Source organism: Anas platyrhynchos, chromosome 3 (genome assembly GCF_047663525.1).
Source record: "Anas platyrhynchos isolate ZD024472 breed Pekin duck chromosome 3, IASCAAS_PekinDuck_T2T, whole genome shotgun sequence".
Classification (NCBI taxonomy): domain Eukaryota; kingdom Metazoa; phylum Chordata; class Aves; order Anseriformes; family Anatidae; genus Anas; species Anas platyrhynchos.
This window is the reverse complement of record NC_092589.1, coordinates 44,772,790-44,792,106: the sequence shown is the minus strand read 5'-3', so window position 1 is coordinate 44,792,106 and position 19,317 is coordinate 44,772,790. Positions and strand designations below refer to the sequence as shown.

Sequence of the window (19,317 nt, the reverse complement as noted above, 5' to 3'; positions counted from 1 at the left end):
TTTCGGTGAATAACCACATGCCTTCCTACCTGCCATGGCCCCGACAGAAAGAAGAGATGGACAAAAAGGCAAACAAAGAAATCCGAGAGAAGTACTCCTTCAGGAAGTGCAAAAATAGAGAGATCTTTCTTCAGCACAAATGACTCTTCCAATAAACTCATCTTTGTGATTCTTGGTTCTGGAGGGAGCTGGAGAGAGACACCCAATTTGTGCAAAACACAAGTTTTGGAATCAAACCACTGGCATCTATTGAAGTGAGGTACACTGGAGAGTAAGGGCTGCCAGGAGACACGCAGATGTTCTGGATGAGATTTTTTGATTCATCCAAAGCATGTTTGATGCAAGGGAGCAACAGTAACAGCAAAAGCCTTTGTCTAAAAAGGCACACACACACCACCCCAAAGGCTAAATTTTCATTAGCAACATTTTCTATGTAATTTGGAGCAGGCTCAGCAGCCCAAGACTGTCAACAAGCTGATAAACTCCAGCTTGTTAAGCTCTGCCATCAGCTTTTAGAAGCGGCTTCCTGCTGCTGGGGGACTCCTTCATCAGGCAGATCTGCTGGGGGAGAGGGTGCCCTTCCTCCCATGGCTCCACACAGAAAACATCACACACCCAGCTGTGTAAAGTGCTCATTCTGGAGCCATAATCCCATTTAACCTTACAAATTCTGCAGGCCACTTACTCTTTAAATGCCTCGCAAAGCCTACAGAATCTTTTCTTGCCCTTTACACAGCCTAAAAGATCTTGAAACGGCCTTCAAAGGTCTTCCTGAAGCCTCAGGTATTTTCACTGATTTTAGCAATGTGCTTAGATAGATTTTTCCCTTTCCAGCAAAATTAACCAGCCATGCATGTACAGAAAATCCTTCTGTAGCTGCACACTTCACAAGCTTACCGAAATAATCCACTGCACATGCTCAATCACAGTTTTCAAAGGTCTATAACTCAGCCAAATCAAAACTAATTTCCTCTTGAACAAGCAAAGGCACATCTACTTTAAAGGAAGGCTACTTCCGTGTCAGAGTTCACTTGTCAGCCGTCTGCTGATAAAGTTGCAGAAATGCTCAAGAAAGGCCGTAAGGATCTATTTAGCTGAAAGAACACTTTTTAATTGTTGTTGTCTTTGACTCTTCTGATATTCTGAACTGGCTGAACCAGTTTCGTTCAGATCCTTCCAAAATATTCACATTTGGACAAAGTCCAAAGCCAGAAGATTTCATCCTGAAGTATTTTTATTTCAGAGACCACAGGAAGCACAGAAGTTTAGAATGGAAAATGTTATATAGCTTTAACTCTAGGAAAAGCTGCCTGTTCTGTTACGCCACATTCGCATGCACATACTTCTTTGCCTCAAAAGTCTTAACATGTTTAGTCAGCAAAGCAAAACTGAAAAAAAAAAAAATCAACCCAACCATTTCAATTAAAGCAAGGAAGTCAAGAAAAAAAAAAGACATTTTTTTAAAATGTTTTTTTTTCCAGTGCATTTCAGAAGAAAATATTAGCATATTTTAAGAGCAGCATTGCTAGAATGAATCACAGATTATAAATGTTTCTGTATCAACCACAGCACTTTAAACAAAAGAGAGATCAATCATGTGAGAGTGCAAATAGGGGTGACATTTGCAGAAGGAATCATCAAAACTTTTCCTTTGATCTGTAATGCGGACACCTAGATTCAATAGGCTAAATTCTGATCCAGTTGGCTAGGCTGCAAACCAGAGGTTAGCTCGCTGTATTCGTTTGAGAGCAGGCATAAAAACAGGTACAGCCCAGATCAGAGTCTAGTTCAGGGTGTCAGTGTTCATTTTCTTGTAAGTAAAGAGCACAAAAATTGCTCATCCTTTTCTGGAATTAAAGGACCTACTCAGAGGTAAATGAATCCTCCAGCAGTGGGAACGGAAAGTAGTCCTCACCTTTAGGAATAAGTGAGTCAGTTCCTTACTCATGCAAGCAATCTTGCACTTGGAAAGACAGGAATGAGGATTTTCAGATCAGGACTAAAACTCAGAAAATAGGTTTGAAAGACTTTAAAAGGCCCCAATTCCAATCATGCTGTCTGGAACCTCTTTGATATACAGAAGCTGATGTGTTACTGATCCATTGCAGATTATAGTTTTTCAAAACCATGCGGTTATGTCAGAAAGTATATCACTCCTCTCTCAAGAAACTCATTAGCAAGATGTGTTATGACACAGGAACCACACATTAGCATGAAATTTAAAATACATCTGCAGGGATATAGGTTTATTAGTACATTGAGAGCTTGGGCTGAATACCCAGCCTGAGCTGCGCTTGTGTTTGTATTGAAAGAATTGCGTTTGTAGCAAAAGATCCTGATCCTGCAAACATTTATGCAAATGTTTAACTTCATTCAGTGCATATTCCCATCGGAGTCAGTCGGACTACTCAGATGTTTAAAATTATATGCTCATGGCTGAGTACTTGCAGGATTAAAGGTTAAGTGCAGCTAGCAGGTCTGAAAATCTATGTGGGTGTTTTGCAATTCCTCACTGCACAGTGGTAACAATGAGAAACAGCCTACCTCCTCAGCTAAAGACTTGGGAGTCAACATGTCCTTTCCCATCTGTTTAGATGCCAAGAACTATGTTTGTTTAATTTTTCAGCACAGTTTCTGATGCTACCCAGAGTAGGCAGACGTGCTGGCAATAGCATTCTAGAGTGGCTCACTTCCAGAAAATCTTTCAACCCTCCAAGAGTGTTATTTGAGCTGTTAAAACCCCAAGTAGCAAATACTGTATCATGCGCATTTTACCTTGAAAAGTGTGTGTCATCCTGCCTGACCACGGAGCGTGCCGTGCAAGGTCTGAATGCGTTCGGGCCTGTTAGAGCTAAAGTTACCTCATCCCAGACTTCGATATTGATAAGGCAGCATCTTTGGTTTTAAAGCACGAAGCAAGGACTCTTTCCCCTGGTAGCAGGGTTTTTTTTTTTATGCTGTTTCCCCACCAGAGATCAATCGACGCATTATGTCACGCAATGCAGATACAGCAAATGCCGTATTTTCTTTCACAGGCTTCCAGGATCAGCTTAAGCCCATGTGCTCCCAAGGCAAACGATCCAAATCTGGAAGTCCTTCCTCCCTATTAAAGTTGAAGGTTCAACATTCCTTGCAGTTTTTTGGTTTTATGAACAGAGGAAACGGATCCTTTTCCTAGGGTGGTGAAGACAAAGAAAGAACAACTCAGCCTTTGGTCGGCCTCCTGCTAAAGATGGCAGCAGCCAGCACAAACTACTGTCCCACTGCCAGCGATTCTTCCTGAGCTGAGTCACTTAGCGGGTTGCACTGAACTTCAGCAGCACAAAACAAACCTCTTGTGGCATTCTGGAGGCTGATGATCAGATTTCAAAATGTGATATGGCTCAGAAGCATCTCTCACAGGGGGGTGATGATAGATGGAAGAGAGAATCAGCTGTGGAGAGAGCCTTGCTGAAACAATGACCTCACCTTTGATTGAGGTAATTTGATCCCTGTTCGCTGCATTTATCTGAATTCTTAAGGTCATGCCGGATTCCTCACTGCTGCCAGGAGTGGTAAAGACTGATGATCTATGGTCTGAGACAGGGCAGGAAATTCCATCCTCTCCTCTCCAGCACGACTGCATCGTGGTGGTGTGCAGCCATAGCAATGTAAGGCATTTGAGTCTAGGGGTAAATACTGAGTGCTAATGCATAGTACAGCAGCCTATTTTTGAGCGACAAAGATGAATATGAACACATCACACAATGGCTCTGTAATCTCAGTTGGTGCTTTATCTGTTCAAACTCATAATCCAGATCAGTAAGGCTACAGTCAAGTAATGTGAGGCTATCTATCTGTGATACAACAAAGCACAGAAACTGATGCTAAATTAGCCTACAGTAAGATTCCTGGAGACGAAGAATGAGATTTCCCCCAGTCAAAGTGTTCTGCCAGAAGCGGTTTTTGCTTATCTCTCTAAATAAAGTCTTTCCTAGCTATTGGAACCATCATCAGCTAAGCACAGGAAATGTGAGGGAATGAGGGGAAAAAAGAAAGATAAAATGGAAAGAGGAATGATAGAATTGTGTTAGGAAGGGAGCTGAGTGTACAAGGAAGCCATATAGAGCTTTTTCTTCCAAAGTCACCGGGCCATATTCAGACTATCTGTGTGCAGCACCTGAAGTGAGAAGAACGGTAAGTGATTCAGATGGCCAGGTCCCCAGGATGTCAGACCCTGGCTTCTTGTACAGACGGCTGGGAGAAAGTGATGCTTAACAAGTACTTAACCTAGGTATTGTAAATGCTTCTCTTCTGTGACTGTACGTGATCCAGCAGGGCAGCCAGAGAAGACCTTTCCTTGCTATACAATACTTCAGTTTCAGCTGGAAAGTGGAAAACATCTCCTTACTTCTTCCCCACTTCCCTTGCAGTAGGTGTTAAAGAAAGTGCTTTCAGCCTAAGCCACTGAAAGCAGGTCTCCCATTTCCCGGAGAAGCATCCTAAATCACTGACAGTGAGTTACTTCCAGAGGTGCCGTAGCAGACAAGCTGAATACAGCTCAGATGGTTTTGATTCACTTTATATATATATATATATATATATATATATATATTCTTCACATTCTTCTGTGTTCACAGTGCTGGCTCCCACTCAGATGCACACAGTGCAGCCCATGCCTCAAAACCAGCGTGCTGCCTGTAGCAAGCTACCCCTGCTACCCATCCTGGTGCACAGTCCAGCCTGATGTCAGCAGTGGTGCTTACCTCCAGAGTCTCCTCCAAGCCTGGTGAAGGACTCCACTGCACACACTCCTGCCCTACCACCATGCCTGCTTTTTGCATTACAACCATGGCTAAACAAAGAACCCCCAGTGATGCATTTTTATCAACACTATAGGTTGTACTCCCAGATATTGCTCAAGAATATTTTACATTGTGGAATTAAAAGTAGTATTTTCACACAGCACACATTATCACTAAACAGATTACTTTATCATGTTCTTTTGCAAATTTGCCAATTTGTAAACTGTTGTTTGGATCCCACAGTCATTATAACAAATTACACAGGTCTTCTGTATCACACTCATGAGCATATTTCATGTAAGGAAGAAAAGAGATGCTCACAGCTATTTCGGTTCACATACCCTCTAGAAGTTGTATATTGATTTCTCCCAAATATAATTTTTCAGTACGTTGGAACAGACAGTAAATAGGCTCACTCACCACAGGGGAAGGAAATTGACCCCCTTGTAGCCTTTATGACCCTTTTGGCTTCAAACCTTTATCATCATCTGTTGAAATCACGAAATACATTGTTTCTGAAAAGAGGGCCAAAACCAACAAATCAGGAGAAATTACTTTTACAGCATTCCACTTCCAGCAGAGGTAGCCAGATCCACCCTCTGTGTAACACTCCTGAACCATAATGAACTTGGCCCCAGTGCCTATCACACGAAATAATTTAAAAGAGAAACTGCGATCGCACCAGAGAGACCATGTATTTTCCATGCCCTTTGTTCTTTCAAGAGTTTCAGGTAGAGTAGCAAGTGTTTTCCTCCAAGAAGGCAAACAGCAAACAGAAGACCTTTCTGTCATGTTTCTGTAAGCTGAAGGCGTGCAGGTTTGTGAACTGAGGTGAAGATCTTTTTTCCTTTCTCATTCTACTGCAGTATCCTCCACTGATGTCTCAGGCTTTCCGAACTATTGCTGAGCTGAGAGACACATGCACCACATGGAGAGGTGGCCATATAATGATTTTAGTTTCACTTGCAAACTTCCAGTGCATGCAGGTGTAAATGAGGCCTTCACTACCAAAATAATATTTTTGGCATCAGAAAATCCCCAGCAAGGTCATTCCTTCTTCAAGTCTGAGAGAAAGAGACTTTGATTGCCATCTCACGTGCACTGGTGTAAACTGGGAGTAACTCTGCAGAAGGCCACGTCTCTGCGACAGGGAGAAACTGGTGGAAGTGGAAAAACAGAACCAGCTTTCCCGGGGAGAGGGAGAAGAGGAGGGGAGAATGAGAAGAGAGGGCATGCCTTCTGCTTGGGTACACACAGGCATATCCTGATTGTGGTGGGACAGCCCAGCACAAGGGACGCGTCTTCCCACTGCACCAACAGAAGCACTACTTCTAACCAGCAGAGCCTCTGCCAAGCCCGGCATTTCCGCACCTAAAGCCTGATTTCTCTGAGTCATCTGCCCTTTCGGGCTCACGCCTGCTCCATGCCCTGGAGCAGTTCAGACCCAGAGCTCCTGCTGACGAGAGGACAGAGCGGTGCGAAGCTGCGCACGCCGCACCTGAAGGCAAGGATCCCGTCAGGAAGGGGCTCATGTCACAGCACGCTAGCCAGGCACACACCTACACACCGCGGGGAAACCCTGAACTCAAGAAATAACTCCCTTGGCTCCTGCCCTTCCCCAGGGCTCTGTGAAGCCACTGTTAGAGGATCTCAGCCAGCACAAAAGCAGCATCCTCCGTGCTTGGGTGTCATGGTTTTCCTGCTCTCCGATGAGATCTTGGCAGGGGCTGGATGCAATGGGAAGCCTCACCTGCTGCAGAACCACTGTCAGCTTTATCTCCCGCTTCCTTGTTTCTATTTCAGCTTATTAACTTCGCAAATTTCATCTTTCTTCCTGGCAAGCAGAGTCCTTTTTAAAGTCAACGAAGGGCAGTGCGTTTTCTTGCTGCAATTAATCACATGCTTTCTGGCATGTGACTAAATAACAATAATTAACCCAGCAGCTGGAGTTTTCCTGGGCTGGATCATGATGCTCTGTGCTGGCTCTCCATAGTGTTTGCTTGCTCTTAGTTTGTCTACACTCCTTTCTTGGCCAGCCTACCTTCAGGCATACCATGTGCTTGAGTAACAATAATAAACAGGAAAAAATGAGGCAGTTCTTACAATTATTATTTTAGTTAGATTTTCTGCTCCAAAAGCCAAGAAAACATCAGCAGGCCCAATACACCCATGAGAGCTGGTTTTTAACGATACTCACTAAAACATTGAGTTGTTGTATAGCTGTATCAAAGAATTTGATGGGACACCAAATACATTCAGGATCCCACTGGTACTTCAGCTGCTGGATTTGATCAGCCACAAGCTCGTATCATTGCTCATGAAGGGAGAGAGAGGAAAGATGGGGAGTTTCCATCTGAAAGACACGAACAGATTCAGATCTCACATACTTAGCAGGGTCAGTCAGTCTTTCAGTTCTTAAAAATTGCACAGCTCTGCTGCACAGAAAAAATAAAAAGCTCAAAATGGAGTGCCAGGAGAAGTCCTGATAGGGCTCTGTACTGTGTTGGTGACAGAGCCCTGGCACAGGCTGCCCAGAGAGGCTGTGGGGTCTCCTCCTTTGAGATCTTCAGGAGCTGCCTGGACATGGCCCTGGGCAGCCTGCCCTGGGTGCCCCTGCTGGAGCAGGGGTTGGACCAGGCGAGCTCCAGAGGTCCCTGCCAGCCTCAACTCTTCTGAGATCCTGTGATTTTGTGACTCCTGCAGCCCACTGCCATGGCCTAGGAAACAGGGTCCTGGTGGGAACTTGAGGTAATAGCTGATACACATCTGAGAGGAGTCGGTGTGCTTCTGACAGCCAAAGAAATGAAAAACCAAAGGGCTCACATCTACACACACACTAAATTCACCAAAACCAACCAAGCAACCAACCAATAACCACCCCCTCCCCCCCCCCCAAAAAAAAAAACAACCAAAACAAAAACAGATGCAATTGAAATTTACTGTGTTTTCACCTCATCATTCCCTTTGGCTCTCCAGGCATGAAAACAACCCCACATAGGAAAAACAGCATCAGGTAAAGGCAGGATGAGCACCTTCTGGAAGCAAAAAGATTTGTTTTGTCAACTGATTACACAGATGGGAATATCATCTGAGCAGTGGCAAAGTTGACGACGGTTTGGGCAACATCCCAAAGGCTAGTGAAAGTATTCTCTTCATTCAGTGCTTCTTGACATTTCCCCAGAGAGCAAGTTCACAAACTGTGCATTTTTGAGTTCAGACAACATCTCCTAGACTTGTCAAAAGTACAGATGCCACGATTGCCAACCCAGGGCTGTAAGACTTACAGAAGTATTGCTTTTTTGTTGCCTTTTTTTTTTTTTTTTTTTTTTTTTTTTAAGAGATGGCTCTTGTAACATCTTGACTTCTGAGCGAGATGAATTCTGTCACTGTGCCAATTCTTTGCACTAGGCAATGGAGGGCAAAGATAAGGTTTCAGATGTGTCCCACTTATACGTCAAAATACTGCAACACTGACAAGTATTTTAGTGCTGTATATTCCCTGAATACTAAACTTCTCTCTAGTACTATCTTGTGCTGTACAATATGGCTCCTTTCATACTTCAGTTTACCAGCATCCATTTGCATTTGCAGTTAGGCTGGTAGGGGAAGAAAGCCCCTCACAAAAATTATGATTACGTTTTTCCAATCTTTACTCCTCTATGTAGCACGTGTGAACTATCCACGCAAGTAGGGATTAGAAGTCATAGAGCTAAGATATACTTACACCTTTTTCACCCCAAAGTGTTCTTTATCAAAGCTTAACTCACTATTTATCTTTGCAGGGTTTAAAAACGAATGTTTTATTACCTGGTTTGGTACCTTCTTGCCATCCTCAGAGATGATGGAGTGGAGAGTGCACTTATAAAATTTGCGGATGACACCAAGGTGGGAGTGGATGTAAGTACCTCTGAAGATGGGATCAGAATTCAAAATGATCTCAAGACATTAGAGAAATATTCCCAAACTAGCAAGACAGAATTTAGTAACAACGTGTACAAAGCACTCCATGAAAAAAAAAAAAAAGATGAAAGATCAAACGTACAAATATAAAATGCAGAATCACAGACAAGGTGGAAGGACTGCAAAAAAAAAATGTGAGAGCTACAGCAGGACTCAAAGCAAATACAAGCAAAGCAGGTAAATCTCCTGAAAGGCAAATATCATATGGAGATGTATTATTACATGAGTACCATATGCAACAGGGATTTATTCGGCTCTGCAAGGCACCGGTCTTCACCCAGCTGGAGAACTGGATCTAGTTCTGGGTGACTTTAAAAAGGAGCAACAAGAATATAAGAGATTTAGGGAACGTAACCTATCAGAAACAGCTCGGGTTGGTCCCTCTAGAAGCTCCGAAGGGAGATTTGATAATAGTTCACCAGCAGGTGAAAGATTGTCCAAGAAAGGACAAGGACCAGTTATTCCCTTTGAACACTTCTCAAGAAAGAATTAACTAGACCCTGCATAATGGCAGATTTAAGTTAGATATTGGCCAAAAATCCAAGGCTGGCTTCTAATCCTTAGGGGGACTGGGAGCTCTCTGCTACTGGAGGATTTTAGGAGGAGATCTGGCAGTGCTACAGGTATATTTGATCCCACTTGGAGCAGGGACATAGGCTCAGTGGTTTCATCCAGCGTCTCAACTTTCTTAATCTTATCTTATCCATCCAACTCCTTTTTATTTTCAGCTGCACACAACTGAAGCTTAGCTGCAGGTGCTTTTCTGTCTCTTCAACACTTCGGCAGTTATGAATTCAGGATCACGCTCTTGTGGACAAGATGGGAGCGCTCTCATCATCTAACTCTGCTCCCTGTTTTCATACGTAGGTGAGTGTTGTGAGGGGGTTGCTTTTCCCCTTCTTTCCCCAGCACGCTGCACATACTCACAGCTATGTGGCATGGGTACAGCTGAGTGCCCATGAAGACCCTCTGGCTCCAATCCCTACCTGCTGAAGACAGAGCCCGAGCAGCTGGGATGCTGCAGCCCCCAGCCTGGCCCATGGGCTGCTGTGCAGGTACTGTGTGAGCCCTCAGCTGCTGTGAGACCTGAAACCCTGCCTGCCAGACCCAAGAAGTGAGGATTTCACAGGATTATTCTACTTCATCCCCTGTAAGCTGCTGGGCAAGGAGTTTTGTAAAACAGATATCTCTGCCAGAGCCTGAAAACCCAGCACCCCCTCAAACAAATTCTCCCTCTCCCACTGTACTACAGATCTGTAACAGATTACAGTTACCTGGAGGAAAGGACCAGGCTTGTTCCTCCCTGCAGCACAAGAACATGGGAGAGCCTGTGCAGCGAGGAAATGAAGATGCCACCATCCCCTCACCTGCTCCCTGTCTTAGTGGCAGGGAGTAGCTTGAGCGATGGTTTTCTGGGTCTCTGCTGTGTGCCGCAGACTGTGGTGCAGTATCACCGCGTGCGAGATAACTTTAAATTATGAGAAACAGTTTAGCTGCAGGAGGAAGGAGCACCATGCAGGCTGATTTGCCCTGTTTCACAGTGGCTCTTACAAATGATTTTGTTCGCGGCCCCCAGAACCCCAGCAATGCAATTAGCACAGAGCATAAAACTGGATGGCAACCTCAGGAGTGCGAGCGGTGCGAGTAAAGAGACTGAAGATCTTCCTTGCATCTCCTGCAGTGCGTTTGTTATGGTTGGAGAATATCCTCCCCAGGCCATGACAGACAGCCAAACCTGTGTGAAGAGGTAGTAAAGAGAAATGTAGAAGTTTTCCCACAGTAATTCTTTTTCCTGGGCAAATAAATAAAAAAATGCAATTGTCTGCATTTTCAGAAAGCTTTTTTAGTTCAAAAAAAGGCTTTAAGTCAGAAAAACAGAAGGAGACTGGTGGAACTCTAACTTGCTCATTACAAGCTGTTGGGCTTCAGAAACATCAGAGAGCAGTAGCAGGAGAAGTCACTGCACAGTACACACAGGCGAGCCTTAAGCCACCAGGGAAAAGCACAAGAAAACCTCTGGAGAGGGAGATTCACACCTGCACTCCTGTGCAGACCATTCAGCCACCCCCAGACCTGCCCAGTCTCCGGCCTCTCAGCACGCTGCAGAGAGCAAAAAATCAAAATTTCTTTCCACAGCATCTTGGCATCAGCCTCCCTACGGGAACATGAATTTGTCTCTTCTGTTGCACTTTCTCAGCCATCCAATCCTCCACCTGCCCCACCTTCTTGCTCCCTCCTCTCAAGCAGCCCGTTGCTCTGCAGAGCACCCCCCTGGGTTCATTGGCTTACCCAGACAGCAAGGTGTTGTGGATAACAACAACAAAGTCTGGCTCTCCATGCTTTTTACTTCCATTCACAGTTGATTTTTCCCATCCTATAAATTCAACATGCCGTTATTAACATTTTTAACCTCCTTTAATATCTTCCTTTTTATCCTTCTTTTCACAGCTCATCATTTTTCTAGTTTCTTTCTTCCCATTCCCCAAATTCCCTCCCAGCTTCCCCTAAGAAAAATGAACTCTCAGTAAAATCCTTTTTTTTTTTTTTTTAAACCAGTCTCTTCCCCATTCCTTCTCTTCCAGCTCCATTCTCTAATTCTATCCTTTCTTCTGCTTTTCTTACTGCACCCGGGGATGCGTTTCCTCAGCTCTTTGCTGATCTATTTGCTTATACATTAACTGCTTTTGGCTGACGTTCTCACAGAAGCCGTCACGTTTCCTATCGGTTCCCAGATTTGACTCATGCCCCTGGAGCTGGGACGAGTCCAGCTGCAGCTGATGTGCCACCTAGGCTTAAGCCAGCTCAGTTTGAACAGCAGCAGGACTACAGCCATGCAGGGTGTAATACGGACTGCGAGGGCTGCTCAATACCCTGCAGAGCCCACGTAGAAATAATCTTCCCCCAGGAAGACTGGGACCCTTCACAGCCCCTTGGTGAGCAATGTTTAGGGGTGTGAGAAGGAAGAGGGTAATGAAGGGTAACTTGTTTTGGCGCACAGCTCTCATTACCAAAAGCCCTGATCATGTGCTATTCATGTCCATGAGAAGTTTGTTTTTGTGTTCAAAGGAATAAGAGAAGCCTTGTGGCGTTGGCTTCTGATAAGATACAGCACGCAAGAAGGGGGATGAAAAATGAGAGAAAATAAAAGGGAAAGCAGGTCGGTGTGGTTTAGGAATGAGGTTCTGGAGTTCCCACTGGTGCTGATTTAAGTCCCAGTTTCTCAGCAAGGCCAGATCCCCTAAGGTGCTTGAATGTAGAGCTAGCAAATGAAACAAAGAAGAGGTTGGTACTTAATACACCCGTGTGAAACCCTTTGATGGTAAGCCCTGAAGATAAGGGAGGGAAACTCAGACTCACCAGAGCACAACACGCCAGTTTAACTTGGCTGAGAGTCAGGCACTGTATGCTTTTCCTTCGCAGTGTAAAAAACTGAGTGCATTGGCAATGCTCAATAAATAAATAACGATAACAAAATTTGAAGCATAACCAAAAAGATACAAGGAAATGACTTGCGTATGGGATTCCCATAGATACAGGTCATTGCCTTCAGTACAGCGAAATACACTGCCCTCGTAAGCTTATAGCAAGGCAACTATCACTTTTAACCAAATATTCCAGAGCAATAAAAACAACAACCTGTGACCGTGATAGGTCAAATAGCGTATAAGTTATCAGGCAGATTATAGTGCAGGTCCATGAAGCAAACTGGTGGTGTTCTGGGGATAATGAGCGAAGCATTAAAGATATCTGAATTCTTCCCTTAACATACAGTCCAACCTTTGCATCATGATGACCTGGCAGACTTGCCTACAGTGTACCACTTGTTATTTGTGAGAGAGGACTGGGGGAAAATAAAGAGGCTGGATGAGTGCAAAAGGCACAAAAGCCTTGATGGAACAACATCAGTCTCAGAAATTGTCCTTTCTTCTCCTGCTGTTCAGAAATGCTGCAGTGAAGCAAGGGATTTCTAGTCACAGGGTACTGACAAGGGAGGTTTTTCTGTGGATTGGTACTTTTCTTTTGAACATGAGCGTAAGGCACAAAAGAAAAAGCTGCAGTAATAAAGCGCTGTTCAATGGGTGATAGATAAATGACTCGGGGCTATGGATGAGCAGGTGAACGCCAGCTGTTTCACTCTGGTATTAAGTGCATCTCACATCGCAAATCAGTACCTTGGACTGGGAGCTACTCGCCGTCGATACACATCTCGGCTGTTTGAACTCAGACACTGCAGGCAGGCGCTCAGGGCCACTGCACTCTCTGATGCCAGCAGAAGCATTGCTGTGTTGGAGCAAGCACCTGGCCATCCCCATGGCTTGGCCTCTGACCTCCAGCTGTGACCGGGGTGGCACAAAGCACAAAACATCCCTGTGGACTCAGCCAGGCACCCGAGCCCCTCAACACACGCTTCAAAGGGCGATCCCAATGACTTGCAATTGTCATGGACTCATGCTTACTCCTACCAGAGATAAGGGAGATTTCCCACAGAATTCATCTGGGAGTAGGATAAAACCACAAGATCATATCATCCCTGCTGCTGTGATAATGAAATATTGTGTAGCTGTTATTAATACTGCATCCAGACGGGAATCACATGGGCAAACGTCTCTGAATCAAATACATTTAAATCAGGTTTAAGGCATATCATCAAGTGCCAGAAGAAAACCTGTAATGAAGGAATAGAGAAATGAAGAGGATTAGAAATGATAAGACACTTGTGCATAGGCCAGGTCTGTGCACGAGGAGCACAGTTTTAGTCTTCGGAAAATACACTTAGGAAATACCGAGCCGTGTATTAGTGTCTAATAAATATTTACTCAGAACAGTTGACTGCACTTCACAAACAAAGTGAGATTTTCATGAATGAGTTAGAGAAATTTATTCTGTATGTAACAGAGCAAAAAGTACAAAAGCCATCTGCTGGAAAAGCACTTGTTAGTGGGTCTTGTCTTCCATCTCTCCACAGAGAGGAATGTTTACCCCCCACTGCTTATAGTGCAGGTTTCCTTTAGATGTTTCCTGACATGCCCACCCTGCTCATGTAAAAGCCACCACCTGGATAACCAGAAGACATGGATTCTCAGAAAGAGAGTTTCCACCAGGTGACAATAGCTTCTGGACAAGGGACATAACCAGGTATCTTCTAGATGAAGACCACTAGCTCTTTCCAAAAAGCCTGTGCACCAGCAGAGAGGCTGTCTGACAGCACCCGCCCATCAGAGGTGAGTCCCACCTGTGCCAGGACATTATGGAGGGCTGGGATGGGAAACACGGAGCTGGAAGAAAGTTGGGTCTGGGGCTTGCAGCATGCGGCTTTTCAGCATGGTTTGCAATGTGGGGTCAGACCAAAGTGAACCAGAATGAATTAGAGGTTTTGTGAAACAAGTATCAGCCCCTGTAATGCATTTTCCTGAAATATTTTGTTTGACTTGAAATAAAGTAACTTGTTTCCATCTCAAATTATGCCATCCTTTAATAGGAATAATAATAAAGGAGATTTCCACAGGCTTCCCCAAGCAAAACATTCAACTTTAAAACCACAAACACAAGGTGTTTTGAAATCTTTGATTTGAAAATTTGACTGAAATTCAGGAATAGCTTGGCTCTCTTCCACAGGTTCCATGATGTTCCGAGCAAAAAATTTACTACTTCTGGAAGAACTGCACCTCACTGTATCTGCACCCACTCTTCCCCTCCACGCATCAGAGGCTCGTAGCACACACTGCTGGGGGCCATGACGATGGGTGCCAAAAACTTCCCCATTCTGGTTGTGATGAGCAGCTAGTGGTTTGGGGGACAGTATTCAAATGGACCTCTCAAACAAACATTTGATTTAAACGTACTTAAAAAATATGAGACCAGTCCCCTGCTGCGATGTTCTGAACATGCAGTTTCCAACAGCAAAACTAGCATTTTTGTACCACCACCCCCCAACGCTCCACAGTGCTTTCTTCTGTCTGAACTGGCTGACTTTGACCCATATAAATAGCAGTGCAGCAGTAACAAATGCTGTGTTATCACTGTCATTCTATCTCAAAACACAAACACAAGATTGTCAGTTTTACTTCACTATCAGTATACCTCTATATTTTAGTCAAATCTGCACAGTTCTTTCAGAAGTGATTTTGAGGCCTTTTTATGTTATGCATGCATGGGGATTCATCAAAGTGCTCTTTACTGAGCTGAGGGTCTGCCACCCAGGTATAAAAGTAGATCTAAAAGATTCAAATGGGAAGGTTTAAGTACTGTTTACAACCTGAAACCTTCAAGAAGCAGGGAAAAAAAGAAAAAAACAGTAAAATTTGCTTGTTAAACAATATCTGACTCCGCTTAAAATTCACCGCAGCTGTCAAGTTTGTGGGCAGAAGAGTGTGTGGTCAGGTAGGGTGCTGCTGGCAGCTGAATGCTCTGCTCAGCTGAGGAGGGGGCTCTGGCTCCTGCTCCTCTGCTCACACTGGCAGCTCGAGAGTGGAGCCCCCCGCCGATGCGTTGCACCATGTAACGGCAGCTTCAGAAAATGGGAATCCTGACTGACCCTAAATATACGTTCTGTTTGAAAAATCTCTTCCTCAGCAAAACTGGACGTCTCGGAGGACAGGTAATGGAATCACCATCCTCGGCAATTACCAAAAATTGGTGCTGTTTGACAGCAACCTTTTTGTGATCGCACACCCCGAGGAACAGCAGCGGCGAGCCCATTCCATGCCTTCTGCCAACGTGGAATCACTTCGCTGGTGTCGCTCCAGACTCCTTCACGTCTGCTCGCCCAAGCAAAACAGCAGTGAGTTCAGATTCAATTATAGGTATTTTATAGTCTGGGAACTCGCAGGTTATTAGCAGGCAAGTTTTTATTTGTACAGATCCCAGCTACAGTCATACATGGAAATTCCACCCGTAAGCACTCTCAGATCATTCCTCTAACATGAATTTTTGAGCTTGCTAACAGTAAAATTACTCACAGAAAGAGGTCAAACGTACAGGTGACTGTGTCCCTTAGCATGTGGGTGCTCAGATTGTGGTAATCACTGTGGCCATAGGTCCTTAGCCAGGATGGTTTTACTGCTTTTGCATTAAATATCTGTCTCTTGCCTGAATGTGTACAACCTTTGTATGACTGCAAATCACTGATTACATGCATGCAATAATATGCACGCCCTCCTCTTTCCAGTGGTTGAATTTAAGAGTCTTAATATGCAGTCTACTTGTTTGATTTGGTAAATTAGAGAAGAACAAGACTGTGTCTGAAGTGCAATAGGACAAGTAATCACATCCCAGCCTATTCTAACAATGCTGTGCAGTGCCTAAATATATATGGAGTGCTTTGACAGAATAACGCACGCGTATACACACACATGCACAGAGACAGACAGGACGATATGTCATTTATATGTATGTGTACATACCCATATGTACATATAGAGAGAATATTTCAAAACTGAAAAGGAGATTTAGTCACACAGCTTCCCGATGCTAACTGATACTGTATATCTGCATACACTGCTGGTACTGCAAAAAAAGCCATCTGCACTTGCACTGTATAGCAATTTTTAGTCACATTTCCCATGGAAATAATGATTTATGAAATCATCTCTTTCTGCATGCTTGCTCTCCTTGTAATCCCAAACCTTTTTAGCAGCTTCAGCTACACCTGGAGCTAACTTATTTCTTACAGAATCCATGAAAATAGGCATCCAGACAGAGGAGAAAGCCGCTATCTGTATCATGCTGACGTAAAGGATGTAATATGAACTTATCCTCATCTTAACCCACAGAATCTGCAAGAGACAGCAAATTTAAAAGTCTAGCAATCCTAGGAAAGTTTAAATGGGAACTTTCATTCAGCCACCAGACCCAAGCGGATGGGACTGGCTGTCTTCATCAGTTCCAGTGCTCATGGCACTACTTTGTTTCTGTTGATCTGAAGGAGGTTGTTTCTCCATCCATTTCTGGCTTGGACCTTCAGCAAATTCATTTATCCTGTACAACCATGCTTCTACCCAACATTTTTTCTGTTTGTGAGGAGCTGAATGACTCACTTCCAGATTGTGGGTGAGTGACATATATATTTATGTCAGAAGGAATTAGACCAGTGCTTAACTGATGGAGGAAAAATTGGTCCGAGTATATGGATGACTTCTGGATTTGGCAGCTGGAGAGGAATTAAGCAATACAAGAAATTTCAAGTTTGATTTTCTTGTTCCACATCCTGAACCTTATTTAGTCCCTTCCCAAAGGCACAGAGGTTAATAAAAATGATACACACCTTAGCAAAGCTTGTCCGCCAAGAAGGGACAGGTAGGTTTAGAGTCCCCACGAAACAGTCGAGAATCTCAGCTGAACTGGAGACTTACAAATCCTGGAGTCTGTCCCAGATGATGATGGGAGGAAGATGGTTTCTTATTTCCAGCTCTTCTGGGGCTCCTGACCAAAACCCACACCAGACCAGAACAGTACCGTATGAATTGGCTCCTGCACGGCAATTTCCATGCCCTGTCCTCCTGGAGAGGCAGAGGCAGGAGCTATCTGGGCATGGGTGCTCATGAGCAGGTCATGGTACCAAAGAGCTGCCCAGGAATTTATACAGCAAGTGGCTTTAATGGTGGATCTCTAAACTTGCTGAGGGTTAGGCACCTGTGCCTCTGAAGAGCCCTCCCAGTGGAGCAAATCGTGCACTTCCACACTGCATAAACATTACCATATTGTGGACTGTGCATGCAATGGTAGGATAGAGCTCATTGGGATTCAAGTCACCTCATTCCCATTAATCATGTTAATAATTGAAAACATATGTTCAGCTTGAAAGCACAGCAAGAGAGTTAGGCAACCCTACACGGAAGCACATCGTTACCTAATTCAGATGATACTCGTTAGCGTACCCTTGCCAACCTCAGATAGAAAATCCTCCCACCCTCATCAGCTGCAGTGTCTGCTGTTAACTTCTAATCCAGCCTGACAAAATCCTTCCCTGGGTGCTCATTTCACCTCAGGAACTCCTCTTCAGTTGGGTCTGAACCTTCTCCCACTGCAGGGATGTGTCTGCAGAATCATGCCTCTGGTCGTGGTTGGCAGGAGCCAACACCAGTCCTCCTCACCTGCTGGTGAAGCCCTGTCTGGCTTAGACCAAAAGGTGAAATGAGATATAGAAAGGCTGGTTAAAGAGTGAGCTTCAGCTTTAGGAATGTGCTACTCTTGACTTGAGTGCCTGGTTCAGGCCTGGGTCCCCTCGGCTGCTGCCTCTCCCAAGGAAGACTTTCAGATTTCCCAAGACAAAACAGCCCAAGCAAGATTAAATCATCACAGCCAGCAATATTGCCCTCTCATCGCTCTAGCTAAAGTGAAGTCAATGTTTCTGTTATCAACTCCTTTTCGCCAGAGCTTGCATGATGTAATCATTAAAATGAATTCCAGGTGAAAGCCTACAAAACAAATCCATAACAGAGCAGCAAAGCTCCATTCAAACCTCACTGCGTGTAGGCATGTTGTGTTCCTAACTCAGCACCTCAGCTTTTCCCAGCTATTGAAGCAAAAAGGGGGGCATTTTGCCTCGAATAAGGCAAAGCTGGGCTCTTTGTGAACCCAGACGTGCTATCGAGTTGCTGTGGCACCTGCAGAAGCCACAACAGCCCCTCATGTGCCTGAGCCCCAGCAGGAGAACACAGAGGAGGGAGGAAGTTCAGCTGCAGGTGGAGGAGAGGACGGCTGGTTTTTCTCTTCAGGTGCCCCCCTCTTCCCCAGCGTGCTTATAAATCACTGCTGCTACTTTTAGTAACAGGAAATAAATAAGTCTGTTTGGAAGAGTTTTGCAATCCCATAACGGAAAGACAGGAAAAAAGAAAGTAAGCAAGCCTTGTCAAGGTATTAATAATATGGTTTAGAGAGACTTCAAAATCCTGGCAAACAATCTAGTTTAGATTGTATGCTGTCCTTTCCTCAGCCCTCCTCTCCTCCTGCACCCTTTCTCCATTGTTCCATAGGCACAGAGGGACTAAATTTCTCCCCGCTGGATAGCAAACCTCGGTTGCTGCCTATCCTTGTGCTGGCACACCTCAAAGGGGCACAGTGTCCCGTGGGGAAGCTCTGGATGAGGAGCTGGAGGGTGGTGAGGGGGGTACGCATGATGGCCACAGCAGGAAGCAGGAGCCTGGGGGAGATGGAGCTTGCAGGGGCTGCTCACAAGCAGAGATGGGCTCAGCAGCACAGAGGGCATCTCCTTCCCTCTCCAGTCATGCCTCTTCTCCTTCTTCCCACCTCCTGCCAAATGGTTCCCCCTGGCAGGCACCAGCAAAGACAGTTCCCTGCTTCTGAGCTGCACAGCAACAGGAATGTGCAGAATAAGTCAAGGCCCAAGTGCTATTTCATCTTCCTTCAGGGAGTAGGATCTTGCAGGCTCTAATGCACTGTTGGTCCATTTCTGCCTCATTTAGGCAGAAGGAGGGGGCTGCCTCTGGGGTGCAGTTTGGAACTGGAGGAGATAATCAACATCAAAACGTCTAAATCCAGGGCCCACTGCGGGGTGCACCACAGCTTTTGAAAGCTGGAGTACCACAGGTAGGGGTGAGACCCAGCAGATAAG

At 44.8% G+C, this 19,317-nt stretch overlaps 1 long non-coding RNA gene across 5 annotated transcripts; it reads right to left on the bottom strand.

Moving 5' to 3' along the window:
• Nucleotides 1–915: 915 nt before the first annotated feature.
• LOC110352849 (uncharacterized) lies at nt 916–18,571 on the bottom strand. Of its 5 annotated transcripts, none has more exons than XR_011808289.1 (6): nt 17,008–18,566; nt 11,034–11,118; nt 8,592–10,479; nt 7,736–7,819; nt 6,982–7,137; nt 916–6,843 (listed from the first exon to the last, which is right to left on the bottom strand). It is a non-coding gene; the product is annotated as an uncharacterized lncRNA (long non-coding RNA). The 5 variants fall into 5 exon arrangements; XR_005264894.2 differs by lacking the exon at nt 916–6,843 and having other exon boundaries at nt 6,877–7,137; nt 8,592–8,691; nt 8,975–10,479; XR_005264893.2 differs by lacking the exon at nt 916–6,843 and having other exon boundaries at nt 6,877–7,137; nt 8,592–8,691; nt 10,367–10,479; nt 17,008–18,565.
• Between the last annotated feature and the right edge of the window lie 746 nt (nt 18,572–19,317).